At 39.1% G+C, this 16909-nt stretch overlaps 1 protein-coding gene and 1 non-coding gene across 3 annotated transcripts in view; both read right to left on the reverse strand.

Annotated features, from left to right (window-relative positions):
• Positions 1–16909, reverse strand: part of CDH8 (cadherin 8) — a 395613-nt gene that overhangs the window by 102781 nt on the left and 275923 nt on the right. The gene's annotated exons all lie outside the window — the stretch shown is intronic.
• On the reverse strand, positions 7992–8120 carry LOC136162282 (small nucleolar RNA SNORA18). The gene has a single exon (XR_010662088.1). It is a non-coding gene; the product is annotated as a small nucleolar RNA SNORA18 (small nucleolar RNA).

The following is a 16909-nucleotide window of genomic DNA, read 5'->3' on the forward strand; positions in this document are numbered from 1 at the left end:
TGATACAGACACTACAGAAATAGAGTTACAGAGCCATATACTAGCAGAGAGGATTTTCCTCTAGAGGTGTGTCTAGGGTGAAATAATTTGCCACGAACACCCTCTGCCTTCTCTCCATTAAAAACAAACAAAACAAATAAAGAAACAATCAGTGTGAGGGATTTAAAAAAATTGGCCTAAAGGAAACATGATACTTGTATCTCGAAGGTAAAAGAATGTCCAATCATGTTTTCAGCATCTCAATATACTACAGGGTCCAAATGGGCGCACTGAATTAACATAGTGAATAAGAAGAGTAAAAAGTCGGTTTAGAGGGCAGTTGCATTAAGAGTGGGGTGATAAAAACATAGACCAGAATGCAGGGTCAGTCTAGGATTAATAACATTGTTTAGTTGTTTGCATACAGCAGGAAACACATTTCCTCTCTCCATGCCTCACATTACACTTTATGAAAACAAAAAGGTAATTGTATTGCACGGAGTTGTGGTGAACTTTCCAGCGCAAATATTTGAAGATGTCTATGGAAACGAAGCATGTTGTTATACTACCAGTTAATTATCCAGTGGAATTAGGTATTAGCCAATGCTCTTTAAGCCAAGATAAATGTTAACAGTCTAGTACTCGTTCTACATGTTGTCCCTTCATTCATTTATTCAATCAATCATTCATTCAGTAAACATTTATTGAAGACTTAACGATCATCAGATACTCTGTAGCTGTTGAGGTGGTATCAATTTACAGCATGAGACATTCTATCCATGGAGAAGAATTCATGAACAGTATACACGATAATAACTAAATTATATAGTGTGTAAGAAAGGATTAAATGCTAATAAAAACAAAGCAGACTATGAAAGATATGGCACTGGTGGTGGGAAGGGTCAGGCTTATTTGAGCGAAGACTTAAGATGGAGTTACTCATGGCCATGGCAGGAAGATGCAGACTCTAGGCAGAGGAAACAGCTGTTGCAAAGATTCTAAAGGAAGAGCATAGCCACTGTCTAGAAGTATCCAATCATGCATTTCTAGATGGTTAGCAGGCAAAGTTATTTTCTTAGGGGTAGTGATAGACTTGCACATAATAGTGATAGACTTGACAGACTGCACAAAGAATTGAGCAATATTGTTTTCTTGATAACTGAGACAGAGATAACTTAAAGACAAACTTCCTTTAGGTTTTAACAAAGAATTAGGCTTGGGTTATTAACTTTAAAACGTACAACCAGTTGCTATATTCTTGGAGGATATTTCCTTAGGAAATCTCTCTTCTGATACATTCCCACCTCATAATATTTGTGAGAATTTTGTGCTCTTTTTTTCCTCCATATTTTGGTAGGTTAGATTATTTTTCCCTTTCTAAAGTGTTTAGCATATTATAAGCGTGTGCTTAAAAACCCTGTAATTGTATCCAAAAAGTAGCCATTAAGATTATTTGCTCATTGAATGAATATTTGCCAATCATGATGTGATACTTCGTATGCTGTAAGTTATGAGGTTTATAGAAAAGTGTAAAATGTAGTCTCTGCCCTTGAGGACATTAGTCTGGGAGGGAATAGAAGGCACATGCACAAATAACTATAATTATAACTTAGATCATCACGGCCTTCTCTGAACTCCCATGTAGTTGCAGGAAAATATATACTTTCCAAAAGAAGGTAACATTTGATCCGAACCTTGAAAGAAAAGTAGTAACTGGAAATGAAGGGAAATGACAGGATGTTTAAAGAAAGAAAAAGTATAATGAGAAAAGGTTCAGAGGTAGGATTGCATGCACATTGCGAGGGAAGAAGTGATGAGTAATAAGGGTTTTGACAAAATAGTGTAGTTATAAGATATCTATGTAGTTTTGGAATAATATAGTTTTTGTATCATTTTATCCTGAAACAGTTTCCTCAAGTTTAAAACCATAGCCATACATTACATTCCTTAGATTATTCATTTGTTTGTGCTGGGTCTTTGTTTCTGGAGGTGGGCTTTCTCTAGTTGTGGCGAGCAGGGCCTTCTCCGCAGTCGCGGTGTGCAGGCGATTGCGGTGGCTTCTCTTCTTGCAGACCATGGGCGCTCAGAGCCCTGGCTCAGTAGGCAGGGGCTCAGCATCCTCAATGTCTCCCAGCATCAGGGTCTTTTCTGATGAGTTAGCTATTCGCATCCAAATATTGTCCAAATCGTGTCCAAAGTATTGGAACTTAAGCTTTAGCACCAGTCCTTTCAATTAATGTTCAGGGTTGATTTCCTTTAGGATTGACTGTTGGATCTCCTTGCAGTCCAAGGGATTCTCAAGAGTCTTCAATACCACAGTTCAAAAGCATCCATTCTTTGGTGCTCAGCCCTCTTTATGGTCCAACCCTCACATCCATACATGACTACTGGAAAAACCACAGCTTTGACCTGATGGATCTTTGTCGGAGAAGTGATGCCTCTGCTTTTTAATACACTGTCTGGGTTTGTACCATTAGGGAGGTCCAAAAAATTATAGACACCCATTGTTATTGATAATTGGCATTTCTTTTTTTTTTCTTTTTAGCTTTCAACATTTTATTTATTGAATTTTTGACCACACCTGAATCATGTGGGATCTTGGTTCCTGATCAGGACTAAACCTTACTCCCTGCATTGGAAGGCAGAGTCTTAACCACTGGAAGGCTAGGGAAGTCCCCTGGAAGCTTTTTTTTTTTTTTTTTTTTTAATTAAAAAGCATAATTTATTGGGTATAGCCAGTTAACAATGTTATGATAGTTTCAGGTGAACAGTAAAGGGACTCAGTCATACATATATATGTAATAGCAGTATTCTAAAGAAGCAATTCCTCACTTAAACTGTTTTATTTTATTTTTTAACTGTTTTATTTTAAAAAGGCCTTGATACTACTTATAAATGATAAACTCAGAACTCCTAACATTTCTGGGTTACAGTGTAGGGTCTCAAACTGAGTTCTGTTCAAATATAAAATCCTTATAGTTTCCTTGGAAAAGTGAAAGTGAAATTTGCTCAGTCGTGTCTGACTCTCTGTGACCCCGTGGACTATACACTCCGTGGAGTTCTCCAGGCCAGAATACTGGAGTGGGTAGCCTTTCCCTTCTCCAGTGGATCTTCCCAACCCAGAGATTGAACCCAGGTCTCCTGCATTGCAGGCAGATTCTTTACCAGCTGAGTCACAGGGAAGCATAGTTTCCTTGGAAGAGACATACTATTAATATTATTTGTTTACAGAACATTTTTAAAAGGCTTTGTGGATACAAGAAACAATCCCAAGGCCACATAACTGGCTAGATTACAAAGATCTGTCTTAAAACAAGGACTTCATTTAATCCAAAGATGCAGCACCACAACCAACATACCTAACAGGTTTTATGAAGTAGCAGGGGAACTACATGGATGTTCTCAGCGTTGAATATGTTCTAAAGTTTTAGGGCTTAAACAACTCTACGAGTATTTAGGAAGTATTTAACATTAAAGATTTTAATGGTATTAATAGTATTAGTTAAGACTTGAAAAGTAGTTTCAGACTATTTTAACTGTCTTTTGTAACATACTACTTTTGTAGGAACCAAAAGCATTAGTTTGTGTGGTAATTAACCAAGTTAGTGTGGTAATTTTAAAACATAGCCCCAAAATTGTTGACATGCATCTCATTGCAAGGTGGAGGTTTCTGTTCTGTATTCTATTAGTAATCAATAGTATATATAAACAAAGTGACTTTGCAGCGATTTCTAGACTTAAGTTTACAGAGCTAGCAACTTCCACTTCCCGTCTTTGCTGGGATACTCACTGTTGAAACACAGACACTAGTCAATAGAGAACCCAAGCTGCCTGTTAGGCAGTTACCAACCAATGTGGGCTCCATATGAGTAAACTGTCCTAGAATTGGATGGTCAGCCATGTTCCAGCTATCTAGCTGGTATTACATTCTGCAGAGACAAGCTGAACCTGACAAGGACTGCTCACATTTCAGATTTGTGAGTAAAGTATTCACTGTGGCCTTCTTTATGCCATTAAATTCTGGAGTAGTTTGTTTTATAACAGATTTTAGTGTTTGGATATAAGGAGCTCCTGTAATGAAAACTTCAAACCTGTGGCATTGGTTTTAGGACCAGTTGGCAGACAGCAACTAGGTAAATTGGGGAGACTTGGTGAAAGCCTGAAGGGCCCCAGGGAGAGTGTCGAGAGACTAAAGGATGTGAGCGGGCTGTTGACAAAGTCTTAGAGTAAATAAAAAAGGGAGAGTATTACGGGAAGTTGGAAAAAAGGAGACCCTTCTATGTAGTGGCTAAACTTTTGACCATGTCACCTGCAGAAGAAAAGGAACTGTATTCATATCTACTGAATTTGATGATCCATTTAAGAGATTCCAGGCAGAGGCAGAATTTTTAAGATGCCACATCACTTGTTGTTGACTAAATAAAATGTGAATGAAGAAAAATTAGCTGAAGAAGTAAATTTTCCATCAAAACTGGTTGGGTATGAAAATAAAACTTTTTCATTTGCAGCTTCTCCAGAGAAAAACAATACTCAAATTAAGAAACACATCAGCCCATAGATCAAATACAGATTGGGACAACAGAACCCTTTGTTAGTAATATCTCAGAATGATCTGAAGTTGCTCATGGGAGCTTTCAGAGAGAAAAATCTCTGTGAAGATTTTAAGGACAGGACGGTCTCCCGGATCCTCTCTGTTATTAATAAAAATCTTAAGAGTATCAACCACAGCAGTTTTGCTAGATTCCTAGGGTCAAGAAGGGCTCATCATGAAGAGGTTTGAGAGTGCAGCTCTGTTTTTTAATGAAGTGGATTATAAATTGATTTGTTAGAATCTTGCAAAATGTTTAAAAGAAATGTTCTAGTTTTGAGTAAAAGAGTGATTATAAAAGGACACAGGAGAGATTCTTATGTGAGTGAGGTGTATTAGCTCATGTATGTATTAGCTGTGATGATTATGCAAGAAATGACACATGTGACAGAACTGCATAGAGCTAACCTCTCTCTCTCACTCCCTCACACGCAGACGACAAGCAAAACTGAGGCTATCTGAATTCATTTGGACAGATTGTATGGATGTCGGTATCCTGATTGTGATTTACTACAGTTTTACAAGATGTTACCATTAGAAGAGGCTGTACAAAGGGTGTAAAGGAACTTTCCACATATACATTTTTTACAATTGCATGAAAATATATTACATGTAATAAATTAATATATTAAATAAATAAGTAAATAACAACTTTCTGATGATCATCATCTACCTAAAGCTGAAAAGTCAAATATGGTTTTCCAAACTGTTAACGGAAGTTTTCTGATAAGGGAGGAACTAGTCCAAGTCGATGTTTTTCAATTTACAGTCCACACTGCAGTATGATTACCACTTGGAAACTTGTTACATATGCAGATTCCCAGGCACTAATTCAGACCCCATGATGCAGAAACCCTGAGGGTGGGGTCAAGTAATCTGTGCTTCAGTAAGCCCTCCAGCTGGATGTGATACATGATGAACTCTGAGAAACACTGGACTAGAATTTTGTTTTGTGATAACTATTAAGCAGATACTAACTAGAACCTTGCTATTCACATTTACTCCACTAACCAGTATCATCAAAATCATCTGCCAGCATATTAGAAATGCAGAATCTGTGCTGTAGACTTAAGAGAATGCAAATCTGCAGTTTTACAAGATCTCCAGTTAACTCAAAGGCAGACAAAAGCTAAAGTGGTGCCTTAGTCCTTTTGCTGAACAAGTATGTATATCCCATGAAAATACAATTTCTAGTGAGAGTGAGGACACTTGGGTGCCCACTTCCTGCCGAGTCAGGGGTATTACACACGTTGCTCCGGATCATACATCTTATAAGGAGTGCACCTACGATTTGAACTTACACAGCACTTAAAGGGAGACAGGAAAGATCCTTCTGGTCTGAATCCTTCCAGAGCCTATGTTCACAAGCACGATGCTGACTTGTCCAGTCTTTCTTCATCTGTTAGTCCAGCTCCTGCGGGCCAGGTCTGGTTTCCAGCTATTTACAACAGGGAGTGTCTGAACTGCAGACACACATACCAGGGTCAGAATAGATACTATAATTCCCTCAGGCAGTTCTGACCATATTACTCTCCAGACACTAAGCTCATAACAGGAACCTGGGATACACCACCCAGGATGTTCTGGCATCAGGACTGCAGAGTCTGCATGCCCTTGTTCTCCTCCCCCCCAGCCCCCGCATCGATCCTTCGATATGCATCCCAAGGCAGACTCCTAGTTGACAGAGTACACATTAGCTGTAAAATAATACTACAGGGAGCTAGAGTTGAAAGGGAAATCTCTGATTGTCCCTGACTGGATTTTCTGCCTATTTATCTTCTAGACTTCAATTCTGTGGAAGCTGCTGAAAGAACCAAATGTTATCTGAATGCACAACTGACAGCATAGAAAATCATTTACCATTTTTATGTCTAGGATTTAACTTCCATAAAATAGTAAAATTCCACATTAGTTGATGGTTTAGGGATTTCAGGGGGAGGGGTAGTTGTTTTTTAATCCTTTTTGCTAAATAAGTAGGGAGGCATAGCTAGAAAATGCTTCAAAGCTGTTAAAGAATAGATTCGGATTCTGTATATTTTGTAGAATCCTCAGAAGTGAAATGATAAATAAAGTTGTATCTGTAACAATAAAACAAATAGCTATGGAGCAAAGTAGACTCTCATTAATAATGGTAAGTATTATCTTAGAGCATCATATTCTAGCTTCTGCTAGCCCCTGGAAATTCAAAGATAGATAATTTAGGGTGAACAATACACTGTAATAATCAAATGAATGAATACCTCTAATATAACTAGTTGTCAATTTCAATGTGCCAGGCATGATGCTAGCTGCTAACTAGGTGCCTTCTCTACATTCCCACAATGGGAATATTATCATTCACGGTTCACAAGGGAGGAAACTGAAGCTCAGAAACATTGGGGCATGGGGGGGACTTTCCCATAATCACACAACCCACATGTGCCCTAGACAGAATTCAAACAAAAGACTATCTGCCCAGAACTCCTTCTTTGATGACAGAAGTGGGAAGGAACTCTGAAATGAGATCACAAGCTGTCCATTGAAAAAAGGATGGATTTTAGATTCAGACCAAAGAGTGCTACCCAACTTCTACATTTTCCCTGCATTTCCCTACAGATGGCTCCAAATGTGCTGTTTATCTTTGGAAAAGTAAGACTAATTACTACCATCTACATGAATCGCTAACCATTCACATCCAATTAGTAACGCAGCATAATAACCATTATACGTGTCCATAAACTGTCAGATTAATGTTGCTGTACATTCCATTTTGTCTCAACACTGAACAAAGTATACCAAAGATTCTCTGTCTTCATGTGTCATGAGCTCTTGAGAGGAAAAGCACAGCAAACTGACACATTTAGGGTGAAGGTAATGGGTGGCATGATATAGACCAAGAGGCTGACTAATCTGCATGAGTTCTCAGTTCTCCAAGGCTTTATTTTTCATAAAATGCATAAAGGGCTTTTTAAAAATTATGTGTAACATAGGCAAAGTTATTTAAAGTCAGTGAATCTTTAAGGGATTTCACGTCTTGATTCCTTCCACTGTCAGTCACCTTATTTCCCCCAATGTTTGAGTCATATCTTCAAGATAGCCTTTCTAAAAAAGAGCTTTTGCTCAATCTACTGTTATCAAGTCAAGTTATCCGCAGTTCTTTTAGTCAGACTTCTTTGATTTCCAATGCGTTATGGACACACTTCAAACCCCCCCCAACCTGTAGTCTTGGCGATACAATTTCCTCAAGCCATTTACTTTAGGGCCATATTTAGGGTCAGTGGAGATGGATCTGCCTGGTTCTGAATTTTAGACACCCTCCAACATGCATTAAGTCCAAACTGTATTCACTCCTAAACTATCACAGCCTAGAATGGTACAGACTGTTGGGATATGCCAATGCCTAAGATAAAAAAGTTTGTTAGGTTTCTCATAGTTTATTTAGCAGCTCTGTCTTGTAGTTCTTTCTTGCAGATTTAATGCATAGTTCTGTGAGTAGAGGAAACAAACTCTTTACTTTGTGAGGTGTTTCTAATTATGCAGGTCTATTGAAAAAGCCCTCAGGATAGACCTCAACTCCACTCCTTATTTTTTTTAAGTATTTATTTATTCATTCATTAGGCTGTGCCATATCTTATTGCGTCCTGTGGGATCTTTCATGTGGTTCACAGACTTAATTTGTATTAAACAGGCTCAGTTGCTCCAAAGCATGTGGGATCTTAGTTCCTCAACCAAGGATCGAACCTGCATCCCTTGCATTGCATGGAGGGTTCCTAAAAACTGGACGACCAGGAAAGTCCCTCCAATACAGACTCTAATGAGTTAAAACAATTCCCTTTCCTCTTACCCTCAGAATATAAACATAGATATATATACATGTACACTAATAACTCATCTTACAAGTTTAAGAAATAATTTCCAGGTGAATCTATCAAGTTTTCAAAGCAACACTACAACTACAAATATGAGGAGGTTTGGTCAAGGCTCTTATTGCTGTCCTAGCAAAATGATTTTCTATCTCATTTTATCTTTTTTCTACACTTGAAAAATGGGTCTAATAATACTTGCCCTTTACATACCACACAGAAATGTTGCAAAGATTAATGAAATACGTGTAAAGAGCTATAAGCCAGATAAATTAAGAGAAAATCATCATTATTCTATTGGATTCTTCAAATAAAATTTCCAGTAGAACTAGGACCCTTCCTACCTTGGTGAGTAATGTAAATATAAGAATGCAGAAATAATGTGATTTTTAAAGAAGATATTGTTGTTTAAATCAAGTGCTTAAATTGAATGCCTAAATCTCAAATAGATATGAGAAACAAAACAAATTTTTCAGGAAAAAGGAATGAAGCTGTCCAAGAATTAGGGAACCAAGAAAACTATAAACTTCAAATGATGCAATCTGACACTTCAGTTGGCACCCAACCTTCAGATAAGATTATTGTCATTAGATCCATGATTTGGAAGACTTAATAAATGGACAATTAGGGTTTATTTCTCCTGGAATTAATCAAAATTAGTTGAGATAGTCATCCAGCCTTTCCCCCACATCTGTTGCTCAGCAGTGTAAGTGTAAATGTCAGTTGATTTAATTTTCATTTCTGCTGCCAGATGTTTGGGCCTCAGTTGTTATAGGTATGCAATTGTTTAAAAATGCTCTCACATTAATACAGGAAAGTTCTACTGTTTCCTGCCTTCTAGGCTTTAACTATGACAAGAAAGGAAGTAACTTTATTGTTTGTAAATGTGTAACAAGGTCTGAAATTCACATCTAGCTTCACCCAGTACTTCAGCAATAGACTTATACAAACTTTTAAAATTGGCTGCCTTCCTTTGAGAAACACAAAGCTGATTCCATGGGAGGAGAGAAAGGAGTTAGACAGAGAGAGGAGAGATATTCTATATCCAGAATATATCCAGAATCAATCTAGATATTTGCAAGTAGTTCATGTGCTGTTAATTTGGATATAGTCTATTGATGTACCAAGACAGATGTGATGGACATTTGATTTCCAGAAGGTGCTTGTTCAGTGACCTAGAGGAAAATTACCTCTATAGATACATCAATTTTATAAAGTAGAGATAATGTAACCTATTTATCTAACATTTTGTTATCTCAATATTCATTGTACTAAAGAAAGTTAATCGTCTTTTCTCTGTGCAAGTTACTTATGGTACAAAAAGGAGCTTCAGGCCAACATTATCGTAGCACATTAAATACAAGATCAGACTTTTGAGCTGCAAGCATACACAGCTCTAGGAAAGCATTTATGCGCTTTGGAGAAGATGATCTGCAGACGGATGAGAGATGCGTGCTCTTCCATAAGGAGCAAAGTAGCAGGCATCTTGCTCCCTTGAAGGGTGTTTACCAAGATGACTGCTGCCTGATTTGTAAGGGTGTGTGAGTGTTCATACAGTTCCTAGGTAAAATAGCTACTCCATAAAACTGATAGCACATAGACTCACCTCGGTGCCCTGTGATGACCTAGAGGAATGTGATGTGGGGGAGTGGGAGGGAAGGGACATATGTGTACATATAGATGACTCACGCTGTTATACAACCGAAACTCAGACAACATTGCAAAACAATTATACTCCAATTAAAAAAAGTTAATTGATGGTAATACACAGAGTAACCAGTAGGTACTATTATCGTTACCATCGTCATAGATTGTATTACCAGAGTTGATCTGGTGTATATCTGTTCCTGCAAAGTGAATATTAGTAAAGCACATGCTAATTACAAATTCATGGAAAGTCTTAGGGTTAGGGAAGGACTTCGCACTGTCTAGCAGAATGCTCTTGAGAAAACAACAGCTCAAGCTTACTAACTTTGGGCTACATCATCTGAAATGCAGGATGATACAGCCCACTCTGGCTCATTTTCATGTAGTTGTTTCGAGCCTTCAATGGTGCAAAAAATAATCAGTTTACAAAATACATATTATAAAAATAGAAAGGTAACAATTCCTGTTACTAGCAGAAATGAAACAAAATCCGGAGGCCAAAAATTATCCTTATCTGTCAAGGGCTTCAGTTTTATGACTAAAATTTCCAAAATATAGTTCATCCTGCTGGGTTTTGTCCTCAGTCTGGTGGGAATGGAAACTTTATTCTTTCGGCACACTCCTTAAGAGAACGGTGCTTCAGCACAGATGAGCATTAGCCAATCCATGGAAGACACCTGCTTAACAAGAATGTGAATACACTAAATTACAGTGAAAAATAAAATGTTTACCAAAGACCCTATAGTGTGATACAATGGTTAGGGCAGTACGTTTATAGTTTGGCTCCATCAAGTACTACTTGTGAAGTCCTTAAAGCTTAGAGACATGCAATAGCTATATGATTTTCTCATTTGTACAGTGCAGATAATATCCCCAACCACATAGGGAAGTTTTATAAAGTACGTGGGTGACTCCATTCAAAATGCTGTGTCAAAATTTGAGGAAAGTAAGCTCAAGAAACGGTGGAACAATGGTTGTTGTTACAATTTTTTTTAACTTAGTTTTTTCTTTTATTTATTTTAATTGGAGGCTAATTACTTTACAGTATTATAGTGGGTTTTGCCATACATTGACATGAATCAGCCATGGGTGTACATGTGGTCCCCATCCTGAATCTCCCTCCCACCTCCCTCCGCATCCCATCCCTCAGGGTCATCCCAATGCACCAGCCCTGAACACCCTATCTCATGCATCGAACCTGGACTGGCAATCTATTTCACATAGGATAATATACATGTTTCAATGCTATTCTCTCAAATCATCCTACCCTTGCCATTTCCCACAGAGTCCAAAAGACTGTTCTATACATCTGTGTCTCTTTTGCTGTCTTGTATATAGGGTCATCGTTACCATCTTTCTCAATTCCACATATATGTGTTAGTACACCGTAATGGTGTTTCTCATTCTGACTTACTTCACTCTGTATGGTAGGCTCCAGTTTTATCCACCTCATTAGAACTGATTCAAATGTATTCTAAATGGCTGAGTAATACTCCATTGTGTATAGGTACCACAGCTTTCTTATCCATTCGCCTGCCGATGGACATCTAGGTTGCTTCGATGTCCTGGCTATTATAAACAGTGCTGTGATAAACACTGGGGTACACGTGTCTCTTTCAATTCTGGTTTCATTAGTGTGTATGCCTAGCAGTAGGATTGCTGAGTCATCAGTTCAATTCAGATCAGTCGCTCAGTTGTGTCCGACTCTTTGTGACCCCATGCGCTGCAGCACGCCAGGTCTCCCTGTCCAACACCAACTCTCGGAGCCTACCAAAACTCATGTCCATTGAGTCCGTGATGCCATCCAACCATCTCATCATCTGTCATCCTCTTTCCTCCTGCCCTCAATCTTTCCCAGAATCAGGGTATTTTCAAAATGAGTCAGCTCTTTGCATCAGGTGGCCAAAGTATTGGAGTTTCAGCTTCAGCATCAGTTCTTTCAATGAACACCCAGGACTGACTTCCTTTAGGATGGACTGGTTGGATCTCCTTGCAGTTCAAGGGACTCTCAAGACTCTTCTCCAATACCACAGTTCAAAAGCATCAATTCTTCAGCACTCAGCTGTCTTTATAGTCCAAATTGCACATCCATACATGACTACTGGAAAAACCACAGCCTTGATTAGACGGACCTTTGTTGGCAAAGTAATGTCTCTGCTTTTTAATATGCTGTCTAGGTTGGTCATAACTTTCCTTCCAAGGAGTAAGTGTCTTTTAATTTCATGACTTCAGTCACCATCGGCAGTAAATTTGGAGCCCTCCAAAACAAAGTCTTTCACTGTTTCCATTGTTTCCCCATCTATTTGCCATGAACTGATGGGACCAGATGCCATGATCTTAGTTTTCTGAATGTTGAGCTTTTAGCCAAATTTTTCACTCTCCTCTTTCACTTTCATCAAGAGGTTCTTTAGTTCTTCTTCACTTTCTGTCATAAGGGTGGTATCATCTGCATGTCCAAGGTTATTGATATTTCTCCTGGAAATCTTGATTCCAGCTTGTGTTTCATCCAGCCCAGTGTTTCTCATGATGTACTCTGCATATAAGATAAATAAGCAGGGTGACAATACACAGCCTTGATGTACTCCTTTTCCTATTTGGAACCAATCTGTTGTTCCATGTCCAGTTCTAACCGTTGCTTCCTGACCTGCATACAGATTTCTCAAGAGGCAGGTTAGGTGGTCTGGTATTCCCATCTCTTTCAGAATTTTCCAGTTTACTGTGATCCACATAGTCAAAGGCTTTGGCATAGTCAATAAAGCCGAAATAGATGTTTTTCTGGAATTCTTTTGCTTTTTCGATGATCCAGCAGATGTTGACAATTTGATCTCTGGTTCCTCTTCCTTTTCTAAAACCAGCTAGAACATCTGGAAGTTCACAATTCATGTATTGCTGAAGCCTGGCTTGGAGAATTTTGAGCATTACTTTACTAGCATGTGAGGTGAGTGCAGTTGTGTGGTAGTTTGAGCATTCTTTGGCATTGCATTTCTTTGGGATTGGAATGAAAACTGACCTTTTCCAGTCCTGTGGCCACTGCTGAGTTTTCCAAATTTGCTGACATATTGAGTGCAGCACTTTCACAGCATGATCTTTCAGGATTTGAAATAGTTCAACTGGAATTCCATCACCTCCAAGCATTGTTTGTAGTGATGCTTCCTAAGGCCCACTTGACTTCACATTCCAGGATGTCTGACTCTAGGTGAGTGATCACACCATCATGATTATCTGGGTCATGAAGGTCTTTTTTGTATAGTTCTTCTGTGTGTTCTTGCCACCTCTTCTTAATATCTTCTGCCCCTGTCAGTTCCGTACCATTTCTGCCCTTTATTGAGCCCATCTTTGCATGTAATTTTCCCTTGGTGTCTCTGATTTTCTTGAAGAGATCTCTAGCCTTTCCCATTCTATTGTTTTCCTCTATTTCTTTGCACTGATTGCTGAGAAAGGCTTCCTTATCTCTCCTTGCTATTCTTTGGAACTCTGCATTCAAATGGGAATATCTTTCCTTTTCTCCTTTGCTGGGTCACATGGCAGTTCTATTTCCAGTTTTTTAAGGAATCTCCCCACTGTTCTCCATAGTGGCTGTACTAGTTTGCATTCCTATCAACAGTGTAAGAGGGTTCCCTTTCCTCCACACCCTCTCCAGCATTTATTGTGTGTAGACTTTTGGATGGCAGCCATTGTGACAGGTGTGAGATGGTACCCCACTGTGGGTTTGATTTGCATTTCTCTGATAACGGGTGATGCTGAGCATCTCTTCACGTGCTTGTCAGCCATCACAACAGTTATCCTTATCATCAGCGTCATCTCGGTCAGCATACTTTATGGCAGTGTTTCTAAAACTGAATAAAATAATCTAAATAAAATTGGCTTAAGACACATAGAGTGAGAGAACTGCGAGTTTGATGTGTAGTTTAAATCCTGACGGTTCATGCTCTGTTAATCCACTTGGTTCTGGAGGCAGGGCTGGTCCTGAGGGTCCATCAGGTTTGGTCCTTAGACTGAGGCGTCACTCTCTGAAAGTACCTGGATGCCCCCCACCACCTCCTTCATCTCTGTGATACACTTAATTCCCTCTTCCTGCTCATAGGCCTCTCTGAATGAGCAACGATACCCAGGATTTAGCAGAAGGCAAGTCTCGATCTGTCCTGACCTAATACCGTCTTTTGAGAAGGCAACCTTCTTTGATGAGACCCTAGAAATGTCACTAATAATGCTGATCTCTTTCCACTGGGGCTAACTTCCTTCTTCCCTTAACAATGACCAATATTTACTGAGTTCTTACTCCCTATACTGTATCAGGGATCCTACAAAACATGTTATATGTGCTATTTCTTTCAATATCCAACCTACATTTTGTTACTGACAAACTATTTTATCAACATGATAACTAAGATAGAGGAATACTTTTTGCTGTTACCATATCTCAAGTAATTGAGAAAATAAATGCCTTCCTAAGGCCACAGTTCTTAAACAATTTTGTCTTAGGGCTTCTTTACACTTATTTTTACACTTGAAAATAATTGAAGAGATCAAAAAACTTTATTAAAAAAAAACAACATGTTACTGGCTATCGCTCTCAATATTTACTGACAAGAAGTTATGACTAATTTTTTTAAAGCTTTGGTTTATTTCTGCTGGGTCTCAGCTGTAGCATGCAGGCTGTTTCAGCTGCAGCATATGGGATCTAGCTCCCTGACTAGGGATCAAACCCAGGCCCACTGCATTGGGAGCGTGGAGTCTTGGTCACTGGACCACCACGCAAGTTCCTACAACTAATTTTTACAACCAAATAGTACACACGTGCACATCATTCATTAGCCATGGAGCCACAATAGTACACACATCATGGTGCCTTTGGAAAACTCCACCCTCACAGGTGAGCACAGGAGAGAGACAAAGGCCAAAGCATGACTATTATTATAGACACATTCTGACCTCATGAAATCACCACAAGTGTCTCAAAGACCTTAATTTACTCTAGACCATACATTGAACATGCCATTTTAAAGGATAAATGATTTTTGCCTCCCCTCCATAGTCTCCTATATATTTCAACCATTCTGTGATCTTTTGTTAAGACTAGGGAGTGGGATAGATGAAGCATATACACTATAGAAAAATGTTATCATTCACACCTTACAATTGCTGAAATTGAGGCTGAGAAAAGAAAAGCACTTTTCCTAGCACATGACTTACAGGTATTGTTTTAATGGTTTACAATCCCGTATCTTTCTGTCCCCAAGCCTGGGCTCTTCATTATCATGTTATGCTGAAGCCACTGAAGATTCATCAACCCAGGATGGATGACAATTTAGTAATGGTCTCATTTTACCCACACACTACAGAGAACTCTGAAGCCCAGAGATACCATTAAGATAGGTCCTAGAATTGAACTTGTGTTTCCTGAGTGAATTCATCATACCCATCACCTTGCCTCTTTATGTGTACATTAAGAGGAGGGACCAGGGATGTCCCTGGCAGTCCAGTGGTTAAAGCTCCATGCTCCCAATGCAGGAATCATGGGTTCGATCCCTAGTTGGGGAACTAAGATTCCTCATGCCAGACTGTATGGCCAAAAAAAAGAAAGAAAGAAAGAAACAAAGAAGGACCAAAGTGCTAACTTCAAGGTGTAGATGAGCCAAATTTCTTGGCAAAACTACACTGATTAAAATAAACACACTACCTTATATGACTGTTATTTATTTTTATGATTCTTATCCCAAGTAGACTATCAGCAACTTAATTCCTTGATTTATTTTCTTCCCAAATGTATAGCATCTAGTACAAAGCCTGGTATCTAATGGCACATTTGTACAAAGATTATATTTTCAAGGATGCTTGTCTTGTTTGCCTATCTGTCATGCTTAGTAGTGCCAAAGAGTAGAGAGTTTAGGTTTTTATGTTAACCCTGGTGGATTTGAACCTTATGGCATTAGATCTTGACCTTATGTACATTCCTTGACTTCCCTAGATCTCACCTGGTACACTTCTGAAACAGTGCTCAGAATATGTCCATCTCAGTGTTGTGTTTAGTCGCTCAGTTGTGTCCGATTCTTTGTGATCCTATGGACCAGGTTCGTCTGTTAATGGGGGTTCTCCAGGCAAGAATACTAGAGTGGATTGCCATGCCCTCCTCCAGGGGATCTTCCCAACCCAGGGATCAAAGCCAGGTCTCCCACATTGCAGGCGATTCTTTACATCTGAGGCACCAGGGAAGCCCCAATGTTGTTATGAGGAGCAAAGGAGACAAATGTTTGCACACAGTTGTGACTGCCATTCTGCCTGAAATTAGGTAGCATCTCAAATTCTAGTTTGCTTTGATTGCCACACCCAGACATTTAGATCTAGACACTGAATCAAAAGAGATCATAGGAGAGTTGCTTTGTATGCATCCAGGCAACTTTCCCAAATCATGATTCTTATGATGTCGAAAGACCAGTGAGCTTCTCCAGCTCACAACCAGACAACATACCTTGGTCATTCATTTTTATTTTCCTGTTGCCTAAAAAGCACAACAGAAAGGTCCACGTGGAAATAAGTGACACGTACAAAGGAGGCTCCTATAATCATACAACAAACCAATCCTCCCTTTTATCACAAATTTCCCGAGTGGATTCATGCTATTCTCTTTGCCTATAGCATTCTTGCCTTTCCTCTTCACTTCTCCAAGTGGAGCACTGCACTTGACTCCTGGTGTGCACTAGAGAAGGCATCATACAGGACTGATTTCTTCCTCACATGAGCAGTTAGGACGTGTCCTGCCATTCTATTAGGCAACCTGTCTGTAGGCCAGTAGTTATTGCCCTACTGCAGAAGCCCCGCCTGTCGGTGGGGAACTATATCTTTAACAACCTGT

The sequence above is a fragment of the Muntiacus reevesi genome, chromosome 2 (genome assembly GCF_963930625.1).
Source record: "Muntiacus reevesi chromosome 2, mMunRee1.1, whole genome shotgun sequence".
In the NCBI taxonomy this organism is placed as follows: Eukaryota; Metazoa; Chordata; class Mammalia; order Artiodactyla; family Cervidae; genus Muntiacus; species Muntiacus reevesi.